General features: G+C 35.7%; 1 long non-coding RNA gene across 1 annotated transcript in view; it reads left to right on the forward strand.

The window, feature by feature from the left end:
• LOC127551671 (uncharacterized) overlaps positions 1-6,179 on the forward strand; it is a 685,686-nt gene extending 679,507 nt beyond the window's left edge. The window contains exon 2 of the long non-coding RNA XR_007951149.1: positions 318-6,179. This is a non-coding gene — a long non-coding RNA (uncharacterized LOC127551671). The remainder of the gene's footprint in view (positions 1-317) is intronic.
• The last annotated feature ends 2,212 nt before the right edge of the window (positions 6,180-8,391 follow it).

Here is an 8,391-nt window from a genome sequence, read left to right on the forward strand (position 1 = left end):
TGCAGAAAAAACATTCGATAAAATTCAACAGCCATTTCTATTTATTATAGGAATAAATTGACTTTTCCTTAAAATGACTGGTAGAATTTATTTAAAAGCATAAGTAAGCATCATATGTAACAGGAATAAATGAGAACCATTCTCAGTAAGATCAAGATAGAAGCAAGGTTGCCCAACTATCATCATTACTATTCAATATTGTATTAGAAATGTTAGCTTTGGCAATGAAAAGAAAAAGAGATTTCAAGGAATAAGAGTAGGTAATGAGGAAACTAAATGATCATTCTTTGCAGATAATATTGTGGGGAATAGATAAGGTGAAGAACTTACAGGAATGTATGAATTCTTTTTCTGTATTTTATTATTTCTGTGTCTCCCCTATGACCTGTATATGTGCAGGCTCATATCTACTTGAGCCTTGGCCAGCTAGAAACATATTTACTTAACCTGAACTGATGACATTTATTGGTATTTGACATTTATCAATATTTAGTCTATTAGCTGGACCACTGTCTGCTTGATTAAGCCTGAAGGCCTGACTTTGTTTCCCAGAAATCAGGAGATTTCAGGGAAACAGAAACCTTCCATTCCAATCTCCCCAACTAGCAACAACCAATTAGATGCTTCCCCCTCCCCTTTCAATGCTCTCTTACTTGTGATGTAATTTCTTGTATAAAAGCTATGTATCTTTACTACTTCTTTAGCCCTCCTACCACGAGCTTATCTTGCGATGGGACGGCTCATCCTCCGGAGGTTTTTCAATAAACAACTTTTCTGCCTTCTACTGAGGGATCTCTGAGTAGTCATTTTGGGTAAGGGTCTTCTACATCCCTCACAGATGGGGGCTCGTCCGGGATGGGGTCTTTGGGGGAGATGGCTATGTGCACCCCGAACAGGGACAGGCACCCACGGAGTAGTTTTCTCCATGGTCTCTGGCTCTGGGTGAGCAGCCTCCCTCCCCTCTTAGACAACGACCCGAAGCAGGAATACTCAGTGGAACGCAGAATTGAAGATTGAAAGAAGTAGAGTCCTGATGGCCGGCATTTGCAGCCTGAAAAGAAACATATGTTCTCGAGGTAAAGCTCTTGGGAAGTCTGGGGGTTTATTGGCTGGGTCGAGGGAGACCCTGAGGGATTAGCCCTCTTAAATTTATTTTTGGTGTGGACTGCTGTTAACCCCAACGATAAAGGACTTTTCCTAAGGAAGCTCTCGGGTGGCTGTGGGGGCGTGAGGGTAACATAGGGCCTCCGCCTGGGCGTGAGGATAACATAGGGCCTCCGCCAACACCTGGATCAGGTCCAGGGTGGTATAGAAGCAGTCCGAAAATTTGTATCAGGACGTTAGCTAGGAAATTCAAGACTGGAATGAACTTCCAGATATACAAGGGAAGAAAACTGGGAGGATGTATATCCCAGGATTATTTGGGTATATCAGACTTAAATCTGTATGTAAAAGGTGAAAATAGAGTTTTGTGAATGTCTGTGTGTATGTCTGCTTTGCATTGCCTTTGTTCTGTGTTAAAAGTTAGAAAGCTCATAAGAGATAAGAATTCAGCTCTGTGTTACAGGCTTAGAAAAATATCAGGATGAATTGTGGGAACTGGAATTCATTCAGAGTAGTAATTCTTTCAGAGTGGCTCAGAATGTATTGGTCTTAGAATTTGGGAACTAGTTTTGGGCTTCTCAAGAAAAGAAAATCATTTTTCTCTCTCTCCCTCTGTCTCTGGCAGTGGCTTTGCAGGAAGGGGGAGAGAAGGGGGAAAAATAAAAACATAGATTGAAAGTTTGGAAAGTTTTGAGAAAAATAGAAGAACAGTGGCTATCGCTCCTGTAAACAAGGAGCCTGTTATCAGGACTCAGCCAGAGAAAAAAATTCTCAAGGTAAAGCAAGGATTGGTGCTTAACTCTTTCCTGGTTACTAAAGAAAAGACATGGGAATAAAGTATCTAGGTAAATTTTAGGAAATTTCACAAACTGAAGTACTGGTTAATTTTAAAATAACTTTAAATTAGTGTGTGTGTTAAGATTGGAAAATTTAAGATCAGAAATAAGAAACTGCAGATATTGGAAGGGAGTAATAAATATAGAGTAAGAGAGGTAAATAGTTGAACACAGGGGCATTCTGACCTGTTGGACCTGTGGGAAAACTAGGCATGCTTCTAAAGAAAAAAATTTGCAGGAAAAGAAAGAAAAATCATTATTAGTACATTTGCCTTCATGGAATTAGAGAACAGAAAGTTTAAGAAGACTAAACTGGGTAATTGTTTGCAATATTTGATTAAGAGTTTTGGGAATTTACTATATTTTAAAGAGGTACTATAATTTTGAAATTGGAATAAAATTAAAATTGGGGGAAATAATTTACTGTTGCCTTACACATGTTAGATTTATTCTGAGTATAAAATCTTAAGAATTTTTCGAGTATTGTGGCCTTTACAACTGAAGAGAAAAACTTTTCTTTTTTTTTATTATTTGGTTGGACTTCAAATTGAAATATAGGTTGTTAAACAAAATGCCAGTAGCTTACCTTAGGGGGGGGCTTATGTTTGTATCTCCCTACTTAAATGGTATGTTGCTTTTTAAAAGTATTGAGTAATTTGTAAACTATATTATAAGTTTTATGAAATTTGATTCAAAATTAATTGTGAATCTTGAAGTTTAAAGTTTAAAAAAAGATGATTTAAAGACAAGGGAAAAGAGATTGATTTACAAAAGCAATTAATAGTTTAAATAGAGCATCTAGTCGGAAGGATTTTTGGTTTAGGAGTGTTTAAAGTATGTAATAAATTTTGAGCAAGTAAGCATTGGGAAGAGAGAGAGACAGAGAGATGGGATAGGAGAATGAAGGTAATTTAAGAAGGATTGATTAGTAGAAACAAATGATTTCAAGAAGTCGTCAGTGGGAAAAAGAAGGAACTGGTTGGAAAGGGTAGTCACAGAGAGATGGCTGTGAGAAGGGATGTGTTTTTGTGGGAGGAGAGAAAGCGAGCAGCAGTGGAAAGCGGCAGCCGCTTGGTTCCTTTGGCTGAAGAAAACAAAAGGTTATTTAAAGAGACAAATTGCTCTTAAAAGATGTTAATTGATTGAATATTTGTTTCTTTAGATACATAATGGTTATGAATATTAAAGAATATGATCAGAAATGTGGTATATAGTTTGAAAGGGTTATTTCAAAAAGTTTAATTGATGTTTTCAAGAACTTTTCAGATTCTTTTTATGTGAAAATAGGAAGTTTTAATTAACTGTATTGATGCCAATTATCTGAAATGGGACTTTAAGGATAATAGTTTTTGCCTTCTTCCTTTTGAAAATGTTTTTGTTGTGAACCATATGTAGTTTGGGATTTTTCTATATATTGGGTATTTTAAAAGCAAAATAATTGGTATATTAAATTTATTCAAGATGCAACATCTACTTGGGTATATAAGAATTGTGTGAATTTTCTGGGATAAATTTCTTACTGTTATTGATATAAGGTCATGGTAAATAACTGGGATTTATTTGAAACTTTGGAGACGAAATTCTTTGGGCTTGTAATTAATGCTATTTGGAAGTTTTAAAGCTCCACTCTTTGATGTGCTGAAGATTGAGTTTTAACTGCTTATATTATGTTATAATTATGTTCTTGCATTTTTTCCTCCTGTGACTGGTTTCTATGATCAGAACAATAGTTAATAAGGACTGTTAATGTAATTCAAATATGTCATACCTTGCTGTTTCCAATCTGGTTATATGTAATCATTATATCCTAAATACTTAGGCAAATAAGTATTTAGCCTGGTCATCTGTCTGTTACTGGATATTTGTGTTTTATTTTTAAAATGTTTTTTTTAAATGATAAGAGGACAATTTACAATGGTCTGTGAAACCTAACTGCTATTTATTGGAACTATAGCTGTCTGCCTGTCCTGTGAAGCAAGCTTATTCCTTCACATAGGAACTGCTGGCCAATCTATACTGGCCTTCCCACATGTTGTTGCAGGTCCAGACTATTCTAACTTTGTTAGATTTAGTTTTTTTTTTTGTTCTAGATTTTGGTCAAATTACAGATTATTGAATCTCTTCTGAGACATGGATCGGCCCATCTGGAGCTTAGATTGACACCACACCCACACCCCTGCATGAATTGAGCACCTTCGCCCATTTCTCAGCCTGAAGCAGCTAAGATCGAGACTATCGCCAGTGCTCCTGATGTAATTTGGACTGATATGGGGGAAGTGGGAAAGTGGTTGATGAATTATTGTTAAAATTACAACTCTATTACTAGAGTTAGAAAAAAATGCAAACATTACTGTGTGTTTAAGATTTGGGATGGAAATTATTAAAAATGGTAACTATTGCTGTTAAGGAAGCTATAAAATGTTTATAATATCTATGTTCACTTCAGAATATGTAATTGTTTAAGGTATTTGATTTGATTTGATTGATTTTAGGAAACTCCTCCTGTACTAGACTATTATGTATAGGAACTTTAATTCACTCTTGAGATTTATATGTTGATGGTTATTTGACTGTTTACTTTTTTATTATTTTTTGGATGATTCCTTTCCATGAGGAAAAAAAAAAGGGAGAGGAAGAGATAGGGAACTAGAGAAACTGGTGGATTTTTCTCAAAATACCTAAAAGAGTGGGAACCCTTAGTTTTCTTTCACTTTTGCCTTACGTACTTCTGCCCCACCCCCTATACCACCAGTTCAGATTGAATTGGAAGTCCTTAAACAATCCTTTTTGTTTTTACTATGTTTTAGCTTTGAAATCCCTTATTCTGTGGAATTGCCCTGGCAGACTCAGTTTTGGGAACTATTCTGTTTTAAAGAAATCTCTAAGATAAAGACACTTGTCTTGGGACTGGCAATCTCCAGCCCTGTAACCCCAGTTTCTTAACTAGTACCTCAGCATTTTTAATAACATTGCCCTTTTGAGATCAAGCCTCTAAAGTTTGGGGTTTGCCTGCCTTCATGTTCTAACTGTGCATGCTCTGATAGCTCTGCTCAGAAATCTGTATTCTAGTAGCAGCCCTGTCTGTCCCCCTGGGTGGGGACAGGTGGAGCTACTCTAAGCCTCACCCTTCTCCCCTGGAGTGGGTTGCCCCTATGAATGGGCAGCATGACTGTCTCGAGCCCTGCTACTCCCTATATAAGCAGAAGCTGAGTTAAGTGCACAAATGACTGCAGACCATCTAACACAGTGAACTGTCCATCTCAAACTGGATTCTCTGGCTGAGATGAGGGCCTTTGTACTGCTGATAACTCTGGGGTTGTCAGGAAGAGACTTGTCCTTGCCATAAGTCCTTGCATTTTCTAGTTTCATTTTGATTTATTTGCCTCACATTGGATTGGTCAAAATTATGGTGCTGAGACCTCCCAGGTATCTTAGGGAGGTAATTCAATAATTCAAATATTCAGAAGAAGAGTGTGTAATGTTGTGCCTCAGTTTCCCTAGATTGCCATCTTTATTTATCTTTGTATTTTTATGTTTGCCAAATGCCAATCTGTTCTGTGATAACTGTTTCTAAGATAGTTGGTGGAAGCAATTTTTATGGTATGAACTTATTGCAATCAATGGTATTATCCTGTTGCTGCTATGTCTATCCTGTATAATTACATTAGTAACCAGAATAGTTCAGTGGTCCCTATCAAAATATTGCATACAGAAGATGCTATTAAAATGATGATTCTTCAGAGAAAAGACTGGAATGTATTAAAGAGGGATGATCTTGATTGTGAACTTGATAAACAATGTATAGATATATTAACTGATTTTGAAAAGTGTGTAAGTTCTTCATAGAAATATGATAAAAATCATTTACATGTTAGAAGGGGGGAGCTGTGGGGAATAGATAAGGTGAAGAACTTACAGGAATGTATGAATTCTTTTTCTGTATTTTATTATTTCTGTGTCTCCCCTATGACCTGTATATGTGCAGGCTCATATCTACTTGAGCCTTGGCCAGCTAGAAACATATTTACTTAACCTGAACTGATGACATTTATTGGTATTTGACATTTATCAATATTTAGTCTATTAGCTGGACCACTGTCTGCTTGATTAAGCCTGAAGGCCTGACTTTGTTTCCCAGAAATCAGGAGATTTCAGGGAAACAGAAACCTTCCATTCCAATCTCCCCAACTAGCAACAACCAATTAGATGCTTCCCCCTCCCCTTTCAATGCTCTCTTACTTGTGATGTAATTTCTTGTATAAAAGCTATGTATCTTTACTACTTCTTTAGCCCTCCTACCGCGAGCTTATCTTGCGATGGGACGGCTCATCCTCCAGAGGTTTTTCAATAAACAACTTTTCTGCCTTCTACTGAGGGATCTCTGAGTAGTCATTTTGGGTAAGGGTCTTCTACATCCCTCACAATATGATGGCATACTTAGAGAACCCTAGAGAAGCAACTTAAAAACTATTATAAACAATCTACAACTTTAGTAAAATTGCAGGATACAAAATAAATCCACATAAGTTATCAGCTTTTTTATATATTACCAACAAAATCCAGAAGCAAGAGATAAAGAGAAATTTCATTTAAAATAACTTGATAATATAAAATATTTGGAAGCATATTTGCTAAGGAAAAGTTAGGAACTATATGAACACAACTACAAAACATTTTTCACACAAATAAAGTCATATCTAATCACTTGGAAAAATATCAAGTGTTCATGGGTTAGTCTGAGGGAATAAAATAAAAATGACAATACTACCTAAATTATTGTACTTATTTAGTGCCATACCAAACTCCCAAGAAATTATTTTTACAGATCTAGAAAAAGTAATAACAAAAGTAATAAACAAAGATCAAGAAGCTCAAGAGAGCCAATGAAGGTATCCTAACTATGCCAGACCTGGTACTGACTAAAAAATAGAGTACTTGATCAGTGGAATAGGTTAGGTTCACAGAAAAAAAAAATCAATGACAACAGTTATCTAGTGTTTGACAAATCCAAATACCCCAGCTTTTGGGATAAGAACTCACTATTTGACAAAAACTGCTGGGAAAATTGAAAACTAGTTTACCAAGATAAAGTTTAAATAAGTTCATTATATGGACCTAAAGAATGATATTACAAGCAAAATTAGAAGAACATAGGATAGTTTACCTCTCAGATCTGTGGAAGAAAAATGAATTTTTGACCAAAGAAGAAATGGAGCTCATTATTGAACAGTAAACTGATAATTTAAGTTGAAAAGTTTTTGTACAAACAAAAGTGATGCAGACAAGATTAGAAGGCAAGCAACAAATTGGGAAAACATTTTTACATTCAAGGATTCTGATAAAGGCCTCATTTCTAAAATATATAAAGAACTGATTCAAATTTATAAGAATTCAAGCCATTCCTCAATTGATACATTGTCAAACATATGAACAGGCAATTTTCAGATGAAGAATTTGAAACCATTTCGAGTTTCTAGAAAAAGTACTCGAAATCAGTATTGATCAGAATAATGCAAATTAAGACAACTGAGATGCCACTACACACCTCTCAGACTGACTAAGATGACAAGAAAAGAAAATGGTGAATGTAGGAGGGGATGTGGAAAAACTGGGACACTAATACATTGTTGGTGGAATTGTGAACGAATTCAACCATTTGAGACAGTAATTTGGAACTATGCCCAAAGAGTTATCAAACCGTGCATACCTTTTGATCCAGCAATGTTTCTACTGTGCTTTTATTTCAAAGAGATCTTAAAGGAGGGAAAAAGACCCACATGTGCAAAAATGTTTATGGCATCCCTTTTTGTAGTGGCAAGAAACTGGAAACTGAGTGGATGCCCATCAATTGGGGAATGGTTGAATAAATTCTGGTATATAAATGTTATGGAATATTACTGTTCTGTAAGAAATGATCAGCAGGATAATTTCAGAAAGGCCTGAAGAGACTTACATGAATTGATGCAAAGTGAAATGAACAGAACCAGGAGAGCATTGGACACGGCAACAACAAGACTATATGATGTTCAACTTTTTGGATGTGGCTGTATTTAACAATAAGATAATTCAAACTGATTCCAATTGTTCACTGATGAAAAGAGCCATTTATATCCAAAGAGAGGACTGTGGAAGCTGAGTGTGGACCACAACATAGCATTCTAACTCTTTCTGTTGTTTGCTTGCATTTTGTTTTCTTTTCCAATTTTTTTCCTTCTTGATCCAATTTTTTCTTGTGCAGCAAGATAATTGTTTAATTCTGTAAAGTGAAATGAAAAGAACAAGATCATTATACATGGCAATAGCAAGATTATATGATGATCAATCTGATTGAAGTGGTTCTCTTCAACAATGAGATGATTTAGGCCAGTTTCAATAATCTTGTGATGAAGAGAGCCATTTATACCCAGAGAAAAAGACTATAGGAGTTAAGTGTAGTTCACAACATTTGGTT

Source organism: Antechinus flavipes, chromosome 2 (assembly GCF_016432865.1).
Source record: "Antechinus flavipes isolate AdamAnt ecotype Samford, QLD, Australia chromosome 2, AdamAnt_v2, whole genome shotgun sequence".
In the NCBI taxonomy this organism is placed as follows: domain Eukaryota; kingdom Metazoa; phylum Chordata; class Mammalia; order Dasyuromorphia; family Dasyuridae; genus Antechinus; species Antechinus flavipes.